Here is a 13,290-nt window from a genome sequence, read left to right as displayed (position 1 = left end):
GATCAAAAAATATAATTTTATATTTATATTTCAACATCACAATAATCTTCCAATTTAGAACTACAAGTTAAAAAAGAATTAACATTAATAAAATACACTTCAGCTAATTACTTAAAAAAACAATTTATTTTCCCAAACCACGCGGAGCTGCACTTTGAGGACTAAAGAGCTGCATGCGGCTCCGGAGCCGCAGGTTGCTGACCCCTGGTCTAGCACAAGAGCTGGAGCTAAGGGGGCAAAACAATCGCATGAGTGCTGCTGTTTGACTGAGGAAGAATAAAGTAGTCGTGGTAAGCCAATCAATGGCGTGTCCAGCGGGGTGGCCTGGGGGGGCACAGGCCACCCCCCCAACCAGACTGGCCACCCCAGGTGCCACCCCAAAGGCAGAACAATACAATTCAATCAAATATCAAATGTCCGATTATGTTTTCACGGTGAAGCTCAGATATCCGAGTGTAAGTGAATGCAGCATCGGCTTCTGCGCTACGTGCATCACGTTGGCAAAGGTAGGAGAGCCAAGCACGAAAGATGGCACCGCAGGAAACAATTTTTCGGTGAAAGAAAATGAGGACAGAATAAATGTCCCGGTAAGTAATATTAAGTTTGTTGAGTTTAGTAAACTTCGGTGAAATTAGAATACCAAGGAAAAAATAACACTTAAAGAATTATTGCAGCCGTCGAATATTTCAGACAGTATGCTACTGAGGGCAGCTAACATAAGAGTTATGAGTTATAAGATATAATCTAAGTCGTAACATTGCTGTATGGAGCTGCAGATTTGGTTGCAGGTTAACATAGCTGGACTGGCCATCGGGCATACCGGGCATATGCCCGGTGACTTATTTTTTATTTTTATTTTGTAAGGGCATGAACAATGAGAGGTGGTGGATTGGCCAGATGCAGGTCGATGTGTAAAAATAACTCAGTTGTTTGGCGGTGGCTATGGCGGGGCTTCCACAGAGGCCAGCAGGTGGATGAGGGAAGGGGAGGCAGGAGGAGAGACCCGAGGCAGCCGCCGGTCCGAGTGTCAGGTGAACTGAACTTCAGGTAAGAAGTTATGAGCTGCAGTCTATCTGGGTCAGATATGAACTAAGTTTAGGTGGAGTTTATTTTTGTTGTGCTGACTTTTTACCGTCAGGGCCCTGTTTCAGGAAGCCGGTTTAGAAAACTCAGAGTGAAAAACGATACTCAGGGTTGAGTAACCCCGAACTGTCCAACTCGGAATATTCGGTTTCAGAAAGGCTGATAACAATTAGTTCAGTCAACGCGGAGTTGCTTTAACCCCAAGTGAAGCGCGCGGACGAGGATACATAAAGCCCTGATAAGCGGAGCACAGATTAAGCGAGTCACCATGGAGACGGAGGGAAAGAAGGCGCGGTCAATGTATTTTACAGCGCTTGACGCCGAAATTCTGACGGCAGCATATGCCGATGACATGCAAATTCCGCGGAAAAAAGTAACACAGCCACAGCTGCGAAAGACAGGGAGCATGCATGGCAAAACATAGCCGACAGAGTCAATGCGTGAGTGTTAATTTAAACATTGATCTAGGGATTTCCACCCATTTAACACGTTATTTTATTATATTTTATTTTATTTTATACATTTTATTTCCTGATGTGATGTGAGCGCAGGTGCAACCCAACAGGCCCCAAACGTGCCTGGCAGCAAGTAAAAATGAAATATAAAAATATAGTCCAAACAGGTGAGGTGTAATTGTATTATGAGCCATAGTGCTTGGTCTGTTTGTCCCATGTAAATCAATTGCAGTTAGAGGCTACATTAATTTTCTTTCTGTAAACACCTATTGAAATTATCTGAGCACATTACAAGTCCATATTTGCTTACTCTGTATGCTCAAATGTGGCCCGTTATAGCCAACAGAAAAAAAGCGGAGGCCCGAAAAACAGGTGGGGGTCCTCCACCACCACCACTCAGAGGCTGAGCAGTTGGCCCTCAGCCAAAACAGTGGGCGCCCTGTGGCCGAAGGCATCTCTGCGGGGACATCCTCTGAGTCAATAACCCCGCAAGACACAAGTGCCTACATAAGGGGTAAATTCAAAATAATACATGATGTGCATACATCCTTTCTTCACAGTCACCTTTGCAGTGCTACTCATTCATTTGATAAACTCTTCACCATAATGGATTATTTTGTAGTGAAGTTATTTTCCTACTGATTTTGCCTTGCCTCAGTCTTGGTTGTCTTTGAGAGCATAATGACAATGAAGTGTAAGGTGCTTGGTATGTTTGTTAATTGCCATTTGGTCCCTTGTAAGTTATAAGTGACCTGTATAAACCTCATATTCTATCAGTTGATGGTGGTGGTGTACTGCATCTGGTGCAGCCTCCTGTTGAGCCAGACCAACATGCAGTTGTGAGTAATACTCCACAGATTATATGAGGTTACAGTAGAACAGCAATGTTGTTTATTTCTTTACTACAGGAAAATAATGAAGAAACATTGACAGCTGTTACAGAGGAGGAAGCAACAGAGACACTTTATGAGGTTTACATCTTTTAATACTTTGTGTACAGGAAACACAGGCAACCAATAAAGCCAGTTGAACAAAAAATCTGTTTATTCTTCTTTCAACATGTTGAGGTGATGGGTCAAAAGAAATGATTGTGACATATGGTGTCTCTGACTGCGCTTCCATCTTGTATGTCCGTGGGAGGGTCAGGATGTTCATGGTTTGGATCACTGCTGCTGTTTGGTTCAGAAGGACAGTGTTCTCCTCTAATTGTGGCAATGTTGTGAAGAATCACACATGCCACAATAATGTCACATGCCCTTTCTGGGGTGACCCTGAGTCTTTGCAGGCACTGGAACCGGGCCTTAAGCATTCCGATAGTCATTTCAATTCTGGCTCTTGTCCTGCAATTAGCCAGATTATATCGCTGCTGTGGGCCCGGTTCAGGGTCAGAGTAAGGGGTAAGCAAATAGGGTAAACATGGATACCCCCTATCACCAAGCAAGTAGCCAGTGAACTCTCCTAAGACAGAAGGATACACTTCAGTTCAAATGTCCCTGAAGCAATTGGTCTTTATATATTTTAAAGTATTCTCAACTCACCATGTCCAAATTTTGTGCTCAGTGTACATTCACGGAATATTTGTGAGTCATGGACAGAGCCTGGCCACTTGGCTTCCACATTTGTGATAATGTTGGCAGCATCATATATGATCTTCACAGTGCAGAGAACACAAATTAGCATCCATTACTATAATGATATAATTTGTTAGTTTGAAATGCTACAGGGAACTATGTACCTGCACATTAATGCTGTGGGAAGACTTCCTGTACACATAGTCTCCTTCATTTACTGAAGGAGCAATGATTGGAATGTGAGTGCCATCTGTACAGCCAATCACGCCTGGGAACCGTGAAAATAAATGTAAAATTTAAGTAGTAGTCCAAGTATCACCACACCATAAATTAAGTTTTGGTCATCCTGATACCTGCAATTTTGTGGCATCCCTCTTTGATAAATCTTGTGGGTCTATGACCGGGGAACACCACAAACGAGTACAGGAGACGTTTCAGTGCAACTGTAACATTCCTGACTGCCCGACAGACGGTAGCCTTGGAAACGTGCTCAGCGTCACCAATATTATACAGAAAGCTCCCGTTTGCAAAAAACCGAAGTGCAATACAAATAATATGTACAGAACTGAGACCATGTCCGCGATGTGTCACATGCGTAATATATGGCCTGAGGATGTTATCCACATAACTTATAGATTGTGCTGAGAAACGGTAACGTTCGCACAGAAAATCATCAGGAAATGATAAAATGTCCAAACGCGCTCTGATCACTCTCTCCCGGCGGAGAGCTCTGCGGAGAATTTGGGCTTCACGATCTACTGGCTCTTCAAGGAAGGGACACGCCATGTCTGACACTTCCTACTGTCAGGTTTCCGACAAAGGGGCGGGGACAGTCAGGGTTAGTTGTAGTAAACCTGCTAGGGGGCAGGTTAGCTTCACGGCGTGTGTCGTCATAGTGACTCACTCAGGCTTCAGCTGAACTCGCTTTGTGAAACCGAAAACCCAGAGTTTTCGTTAACTCAGGGTATACTTACTCAGTTTTTCCACTAAACCGGCTTCCTGAAACAGGGCCCAGTTGCAATAACTCATACTGCCCGAGCTAGCATGACGGAGTTTCTGTACAGCTGTTCAGTTGCTATGATGTTACTGATAGTGAACTTTATTTTATTCATAAGGTTAGTTAGTAGAGTTGCCAACGGCTCCTTAAAAATGGAATGGTCCCTCATTCAGAGAAAATATTATGCGTTTGGTATTGAGCTGAGAAGAGACGCAGTTTGTCCCGAACTTTAGCTAGAATGGAAAAAGACAAAGCTGGATTTATTCTGTGTGTTTACGCTGCACAGCTGCCTCTTCTCTCATCTCCCCCTCCCTCTTCTGTTGCTACTTCAATCATGAAACTGATCAATGATCAGCTTTTCTCTCTTGTTTATTTATCGCCCACTTTGTGCCAGAAAGAGGAAACCAGCGGATGTCGCGCTAAACAACAGCAGCACGTTTAAGCTTGATCAGCTGTTGTTAGAATTTATTTAATATTAATTTCCAGTATCAGCTGATGTTTGCTGGAGCCACAGCTGTAAAGCTGCTGGTCATGATGTCGGTTTGGATATGTGGTGAGAGGGAAACATGAAGATGAAACCAGGAGATGCCCTTACTGGATCATCAGAGCTGAACAGGTGATGGAGAAACAGGTTTAGGTGACATGAATGAGTTGAAGGGAAGTTATGAACTGTTTCTGAGAGACAAATAACACCAGGATCCTTTTTTACGTAGCTGACAGCTGGTAACTGTGCAGGGGCGGGTCTAGCAAAGTTATGCCAGGGGGCCAGGTAGGGAATTAACAGGGAGAGGTGGGCACAAAGAAATACTTTTCTTTCTTATTCTCATTTAAAATATCTCGCTTTTATTAAATAATTATCTAAATCTTACAACCAAAGTTTTTATCTGATGTAAAATGTATAGAAATCATACATATACCAACAAGACTGTACATCACTGTCACAACAGCATTTGTTTTCATTCAAAGGCTTTATGGTTTTAATACCTGGGGGGCCGGTCTCTAGTCAAAATGCCCGATTTTCTGTCCCGGTCCAGCCCTGCAGGTTAATACTGGCAGTGTCACCATGCCAGCTGACTGTATTTCATCGTCAGCCAGTGTTGTTCTTTATCAATATTACCAAAGTTTACCATAAGGCAGCATAGCAAGTATTTACTTGCTTTCAGGTTTTATTCAAATGTTAGTCTTTTCAGTTGTTTCCCCACTTTTTTCCTGTTTCAAAATCAAACACCAGTTTGTGAGAAGATTATCTTCTTTTTTTAAATAGGCAGATAAAATTTTACATTGGCATTGGCTAATTTGTCAATTGTTTGTTACAAATGTTCGTATTTTAATATTCAAAAATGTTTTTGCCCAAAACATATGTGCACTACATGTCAGTAAAAATACTATGCAAATATTGCTGTCCTTGAATGCTGAGTAAACACTGACAAAGCACTGATTGTATCTCTTGTACTTTATCAACGCAGTATCTAAAAACTTTGCACCGTAGTGGTTAAAATCTCATTCTAATAAGAGTTAAAAGCTCATTCGGTTATTAGGTTTATAGGATTATTGAATTATGGTTAATGGTTGGTAGAATTTTTTTTTTAAACATTATCTGCCAATTACATCTGCCACCCTTCTCCAAATCTGTGCCCCTACCTGGCCCCCCCAACAAAAATTTTCTAGACACGCCACTGAAGCCAATCACATGACCACTTAAAGACAAAGCAACAAGGTGATATATACCAGTTTATAAATTGTGTTGATCGGCCAAGATAACAGTATATTCGCGGCGTTTTTTCCTCGTCACGTTTACTGTCTAAGGACACCGCAGCAAGCACTCTGTGCTTATGAGCAAAAAAAAAACAAAACAAAAAAAAACAGGGGAAGTTTTAGGAGTGACGGCAAGAGAGAGAGAGAGAGAGAGAGAGAGAGGGAGAGAGTTTTGAGATGTGAGAGATTTGTGACGATTAGCGTGTTTGCAGTATGTAGTTAATGTGTTGTCTTGTGTAGTTAGTGTGTAGTGTTGTGGATAGTTTTGTGTTGTGTGTCAGAACAATGTATTTAATAGAATTCTGTTAGCACACGTGCTATTTATTATGATAAAAGCTTCTTATTCTCACTTTAGGTATCTATGACTTTCCATTATGGCAACATGAAGGCAGAGCTGCCCAGAATGTCCAGCAACAAGATTGAAATTCCATACGAGTGCAAGTCGAAATGCTTGAACATGTTTTTGCAAGCTTACAGTGATAAAGTGCTTGAGCCCAGAACACTGAGAGCGTTGGAGAGAGAAAGGATGTTTTCAGTGGAGGAGGTAGGTAGACAGAGGAGGGAATGTGATTCAGTGCTGAGAGACTGATGCAAGCTCATCCCTTTCGTTGAAGGGATGAGTATTTAGCCCACAGTGAGATAGGGAGGAATTGTAATGCGGCAGACTGACTTGATAATCTACATATGTAGGATAAGCTTTACAAAAGCCAAGAAAAGATTCTGAGCTTTAAACGCAGAGTAACCAAAGCTAAATTTTATGCAGCATATTACATGCTGTGTGAGCTAATTCAGTGGGATTTGTGGGATAAATGCAACACATTACAAATGAAACTGCCATTGATTTGTTTCTGGAAAACTAAAAAGGAACCATCTGGTTAGTCTCAGTGGGGGAAAAAGGCATCAGCATTGTCATACTAAAAAACTGATGCTAAATATAACTACATTTGGAAGCAGTGATTTTGTGGAGGGCACACTGCTCTTAAGCCCATTTCCATGAGATGTCTGTGTGTTGACGGTACCTGCAGAAGCTTTAGATCAACAAGTTTTTTTTACATTTTAATCCACGAAGGTCAAGCTGACCCCTCATATTCCTCCTCCTCTGAATGCACTTTAGCTTATGCAAGGTCAAAAAATGCACAAAAACACAACATAAAGAGCTTCCATGTCATGTAAGCTACAGCAAGGTTGGGGAAAAGTGTCACTCTGCTCAGACCCTAGTACCACTGACTCTAATTAACCATTGCTAATGTAATCTTGCCCAGTATCTGTTGTATCTATGTTGCAGGTTTAAACGTTGTTCTTTTGTTATGAGTCTCCATGTTAGACTATTATTTTAGAGGCATCCCCCCTCCCCATCATGTCCGACATTACTAGGTTTAGACCCAAGGGGCACCTCTGGAGATGAAAAATAAAACCAATGACAAAGGAGTTAAAAACTGCAGTTCCTCAAGGCTGGCGCCATAAAAGAGTCAATCCCCAAAGATTAGGTATTTTCAGCTGCTCTCTAATTCCCCAAAGGGTCACCACAGCAGATGGACCCACATGTTGCACAGACTCCTGGGTTGAAAGTGACAACTAACAACACATTTAAAAAAAAAAAAAAAAAACATATTTACAGCCTGATGCAAAAGATTGCTTTGGGTTTTGGATAGCTTGCACTTTCATTTATGATGTCATGTCTGACATCACTAGGTTAGACCCAAGGGGCAACCCCTGGAGCTGCAAAACAAAACCAATGACGAAAGGGTAAACACAGGAGTTGTTCGAAAATGGCTCCAAAAGGGAGTCACTCCCCACAGACTAACTTTTGGGGGGGTTTTAAATATCAGAAGTAATTTTCCTACCATAATTAGCCTTTCCTAGGAGTTTTTCAGTTATGTAAACTAACTCACTGAGTGTCATTTGATTCTCTATTAATATTGTTTTGTACTGTAGGTATACTGGCTTTGCACAAATACCGGCTGAAACTAATCGAATGTGAACTAAACATCCGATGCATAGTCAGTTGCCTTTTGTTTTCAACTATTAGAGGTAATTTGGGTGTTCTTTTGTATTAGTTTCCCAAGTAAATGCTGGAAACTCCATTATTATTAAACTATAATCCACTCAACCAAATGGAATATTTTCAATGCAGTAGAGTACAATGAAAACAATATGATGAAAATAAAAGAACTACCAATGTTAAAAAAAAATTAAGCCTGGAAGATATTTATAATGCATTTATGTCCTAACCCTGTGAGCACTCAGTCATCATATTCTGACCCTAACCACATATGTTGCAAACAGCCAAAACTGACTTTGTGGAAAAAAATGTGAATGTTTTTGATGTGTCTCACTTCTTCACCATCATGAACACAGGATGGACATCACTCTTCCACCTAAACACGAACATTTCACCATGTTTAACTCCGGACCCAACCTGGCCAAAGGAGATCCTGAGAGAGAACAAAGGACGCGACCCTAAGCGACAGCCTCGAGGTAAAAGAGCCGGCATCAGGAACAGGCTACGGGCTCGCGCATACCGCGCACCCATGCCCAGTATCCTGCTAGCCAATGTTCAATCCATCAAGAACAAGCTTGATGACCTCAGAGCCAGAATCAAGTTCCAGAGAGACATTCTGCAACCTCCTCTGCTTCACCGAGACTTGGCTGAACCCAGCAATACCAGACCACGCCGTGCAGCCGACGGGGTTCTTTTCGGTTTACCGCATGGACAGGACAATGGAGTCGGGGAAGAAAAGAGGTGGTGGAGTGTGTCTGATGGTGAACAACAGATGGTGCGACAGCACAAACATCTCCCCACTCACACGCTCTTGCTCGCCCAATCTGGAGATTTTGATCGTTAAATGTCGCCCTTTCTATCTCCCTCGGGAATTCACTGCCTTATGTGAGCTATGAGGCTTTCACACATCAACAAACACTTCACCAAGATGCCGCACTCATTGTTATGGGAGATTTTAACAGAGTGAATCTCAAACGGACATTTCACAACCTTCACCAGCACATCAACTGCCCCACCCGGGGCACTAGAACATTAGACCACTGCTACACCCCGTTCAAGAACTGTTACAAGGCTCAGCCCCTGCCGGCATTTGGAAAATCGGACCATGCCGCCATCTTCCTCATGCCTGCTTACAAACAAAGGCTAAAGCAGCAACCACCAATCAGGAGGGAGGTCGCTCGCTGGACGGACCAATCAGTGGCCGCAATGCAGAGAATGGACTCTTCTCACTGTTGAGGTCTGGGAAGCGCTTCCGCTCCCTTAATGCCAAAACAGAGAGAATGAGGAGGAGCTTCTTCCCCCAGGCTATTCGGGCCCTGAACCAGGTGTAGGGCTGGACTCTCCCACACACGTCACTATAAGACTGGACTCTCACACACATCACCACACGCACCACCACACATTTCCTATAATCCTATAATTCCTATAATTTATCATCTTTATAATCTTTATAATCTCTTCTGCTATTTGCACATTCATTACTGTAAATTCCTAAGTTAATTTGTAAATTTTGTAGTAAACTGTAAATTGTAAATATTGTAAAACTTTTCTTCTGTCATTTAATGGTCGGGCATTGTACAGGTACAAGCATTTCACCCCCATGTCATACTGTGTATGGTTGTGTGTGTGACAAATAAAATTTGAATTTGATTTGAATTTAATCACATTTTGTGTATGTAGCTAGAGACCCGACAAATGCGTAGTAGTTCAAAGGCAGAGACGCTGCAAGCGTTCATGTGCTGTGGACGCAATTTTAATTCATGTCGGCACCTTCCGACTCAAGACGTGAAGCATCATACCTTTGTTTTATTATCTGAGAAGGGAAAGGGAAACACAAAGGAAAGAGATGTGACTGGTATCTGAATAAAATGTCATCCTCTTCCTGTTCACCTGAAGACATGAAATATAAATAAAGTATGCATAAACATGCAATAACTTACTCTCAGATTAGATTAGATCAGATTAAACATGCAATCCCTCTCTGTACAACTCAGTGCACAAGAGTCAGCTAACAGCAAGAACAACAACATTAGCTGGTCAACACAAAGCCAGCTAATGTTAGGCTTGAGTGTCCTAAAAATCAAACTTTCCCTCCTTTCACTTTTCTCTCTGATAAGCAGTTTGATTGTAGTCGCACATGTTATCAGAGTTTACTGCATGTCTGAGTCCAACAATGTTATATGCACTTCAAATAAAGTTTTTCAACACGTGCTAACTCAGGCTACCAGTAGCTAACAGTGGCAAAAACAAGTTCAGGATGTCCACAACACCTCAGCTTGCTAGCTGGGTACAGAATATTGAATTGGCACATATCTGTTTTTACCATGTTGCTATTATTATTATATTCTAATAATAAAGTGGTAACAAAAGTGTTCTTTTTTACATAAACAGTAGTAGAAACACATCATTATGGGGTACAATCTAAATGTAATATTTTTGGTCTGATCTAATCTTGGCTGACTAAAAGAAGCAGCAGAATTCAGTCGACTGAGATCTAGTGGTGAAAACTTTATACATTATGTCTTTAAGCATATCTTTGAGTTTTTCCGACAGTATTTTTCATAGCACAATGAAAAGAAAACAAGTAAACTGGAAGAAAGACCAGAAGACCAGAGGGAAGACATAGATTTGGGGATAGATTTAAACCATGTCCTCTGCAATAGTCCTGCAGCATATGGATTGCCTGTTCAACACAATGAGCTAAACAGGCAACTCTAGAACAAGCAATTTAATTTTTTTAAAAAGACAAAACAATCACCGATGATAACACGGTCGGTTAATTTATTGCTACTGTTGTCTGTTTGCCAAGGTGTTTGACAAAAGAGAGCCTGTTGAGAGAACCAGAGAGGGGTCTTGAACCAACTGCCCCCATCTGTAAACCGACACTCTCGGCAGGTAGATGGGCAGCCAACAGCCTGCCAACACACTAATACTGCTGAACCATAATTTCCCCATTAGATCTCAGAGGGTTAAAGCTGTACCAGTCAATATTTTCTTGGTAACAATTACATTCAAAGTCAAAGAGGAAGCTCACACAAAAGAACAGATGTGGACATTCTTTTAGTGTTTTTCAGCTTACTGTTTCGGCTCATCCGCAGCTACTGTTTCCTTCCCCATGTACGTGTTTTTCTCAAATTCAGCTGTATTATCTCTTGATGCAGACAGTTTTCATGCTTCCACTCACTTTACTGCTCTCAGCTGTGGTGACTATAGTGTTATGTCTATGTTCATACACCAAACTCTCCTGTTTTGCACTTAAAACACTGGTGTTACACATTTCTCCCCTGTTCAAAAGCTGCCTACCACCACCTCCTCTTTCTGAGTGTGTGTGAGGTAGTGTGTGGGTTAAATAATGCATGTAGCACCTTGCAGGACCCTCATGACATTAAAAGTGCTTTGTAGTGAGTGTCCAAGCCCACATTCTCACAGTGAATACTATTAGTATTAGTAATACCAATAGCATTTATACTAAATAGTAATCATTTCACTGTAGTGGTAAGGAACATTTTAAATGGGATTTAGTCATTTCGTGGTAGAATTATAACAAAACCGAATTGACAGACAACAACAACAACGCAGTGGCGTTATTTGGGGGTGTCCAAAATCATAGGCTGCATCCTCCTGGGGCTGCATTTGTAGGTCGATTACGTCACAGTGACGCATTGAAGGCTGTCCACATTCTTAGACTCTTCTTTTCCCCAGATTTGAAGGATGGGTCAGGTGCATCCTTCGTGGCCCACCATATCCCAGAATTCATAGCGCAGCCCAGTCAATTCCAGTTTCCAACAATCGCGGTAGCTATCTAGTTTTAATAGTTTTAATAGTTAATAGTTTTAATATTACTCTAAGTAGTATTACTAATAAGCCTTTAACATATTTTCAGAGGAGAATGTAGCTGTGTAAACTTCAAATATCTGCTCGGTTTATCAAGATATCACATATTTGCAAAAGTGCTCCAACGTTTTCGGAGACGTCTGTTACCCACCAGCTCGATAGCTGACCGGGTGGTCAAGGTTCACTAGAGCCAGCAAGAACAGCAAACTCCCAGCACATCGTTTTCAAACCCCTCACAGTCTTTCGCTACTCAGGTTATACATGATATATAAGTCACTTAGATTACTTAAAAATGTTATTATTTGGCTTTTTGCAATGTTTGGTTTGTTCCTGAGTAAATCGGTTTGGCTGAGATTACAGCTGAACAAACTTCAAACGGAAAACTGATTAAACAGAAGTGTGAGATAATAGAGAATTTACACCAGTGTCCTGATATATTTTACATAGCAAGGAGCAGACGGCTGAGTTTATTAAACGCCACCGAGACAGCTGGTGACGCAAATCTGAAGGCTGAAGGCCACTCCACAGCCACTCACTTCTGGCCGACCCATAGGCTGCATCCTCCTGAGGACCCGGCCTTCGGTGGGCCCGGCCCATGTAGACCATGAAGGCCGGGTCCTCAGGAGGATGCAGCCTATGAATTTGGACACGGCTTTTGGCTTCTTCTCATGTGACCTTTGACCCTTTTCAGGTCAATCAAGAATGATTTGTCACATGATCCTAAAACCAAAAACTCCCTCTCACATTATTATTTACTGTGTGACCTATATCATGGGTTGAAATTTGATATTTGTGCTATTATAGGAATTTAAAAGACACCCAAAAAAACAGAGACTGTCACGGTTCTGGGTCCGTCGGACCCAGTAGTTTGAGTTTTATTATGTTTTGGTTTTAGTTTGCATCAGGGGTTGTTTTCTTGTTCTCTGGTAGTGTTGATTATGATGATGTTTATTATTTGAGTTTCATGTTTCTGTGGTGTTTAGGATTTGTTCTTCAGTTGTGTCTGCTTAGTATTTGTCTAGCTCCATGTGCCATTTTCTGTCTGTCTCTCTATGTCGAGTTTGTGTCTTAGTGTGATGGTTGCTTGTTCCTGTTTTATTGTGATGGTCTGCGTCTCATGTGAGTGTGTTCAGTTTTACCTTTGTCTCGTCTTGTTGATTATTCCCAGCTGTGTCCACCACCTGTGTGTAATTCCCCTGTGATTCTCTGTGTATTTAAGTCATGTCTGCCGTCATTGTAGTTGCTGGTCCGTCTGTGTATTCCACCCTGCGTCATCTGTGTGTTTCCCTGCTGTCAACCGCCAAGTGTTTCTGCTCATGTTCAGGTTCGTGTTGTGTAGTTAGTTTGTTCCCAGTCTAGTTAGTCATAGCTCCCTTTGCCGTTTGTATTTACTTTCATGCTCAATAAACCACCTTCACACCTTCACGACTGCCTGCGTTTGGATCCTCCTTCATTGCCTCCACACGGCTCACCTCACTCGCCGTGACAGACTGTTTTTAAGCTTTGGCACTTCATTAATTTTCTGTGCACCTGTAAAACGTTTTAGAAGATCACAGTTTACCTTAAAGTTAAGTTAAAGTTATTTAATGAAAT

The 13,290-nt window shown here is 41.7% G+C and overlaps 2 long non-coding RNA genes across 3 annotated transcripts in view; one reads left to right on the top strand and one right to left on the bottom strand.

Annotated features, from left to right (window-relative positions):
• The first annotated feature begins 507 nt into the window (after positions 1-507).
• LOC309692451 overlaps positions 508-13,290 on the top strand; it is a 28,459-nt gene continuing 15,676 nt past the window's right edge. The window contains exons 1-3 of one of the 2 annotated variants that reach the window (XR_014272312.1): positions 508-587; positions 865-1,047; positions 6,217-7,555. This is a non-coding gene — a long non-coding RNA (uncharacterized lncRNA). Of the gene's footprint in view, positions 588-864; positions 1,048-6,216; positions 7,556-13,290 lie in introns of those variants that run through there. The other variant, XR_014272311.1, reaches the window with a different exon arrangement.
• On the bottom strand, positions 1,145-3,638 carry LOC309692452. Its single transcript, XR_014272313.1, has 3 exons — positions 3,274-3,638; positions 3,077-3,188; positions 1,145-2,996 (listed from the first exon to the last, which is right to left on the bottom strand). It is a non-coding gene; the product is annotated as an uncharacterized lncRNA (long non-coding RNA).

This window comes from Aulonocara stuartgranti (genome assembly GCF_965226115.1).
Source record: "Aulonocara stuartgranti genome assembly, chromosome: 17".
NCBI classification, from domain to species: domain Eukaryota; kingdom Metazoa; phylum Chordata; class Actinopteri; order Cichliformes; family Cichlidae; genus Aulonocara; species Aulonocara stuartgranti.
Note: the sequence above shows the minus strand (reverse complement) of the source record. Positions and strands in the feature narration are given on the sequence as shown.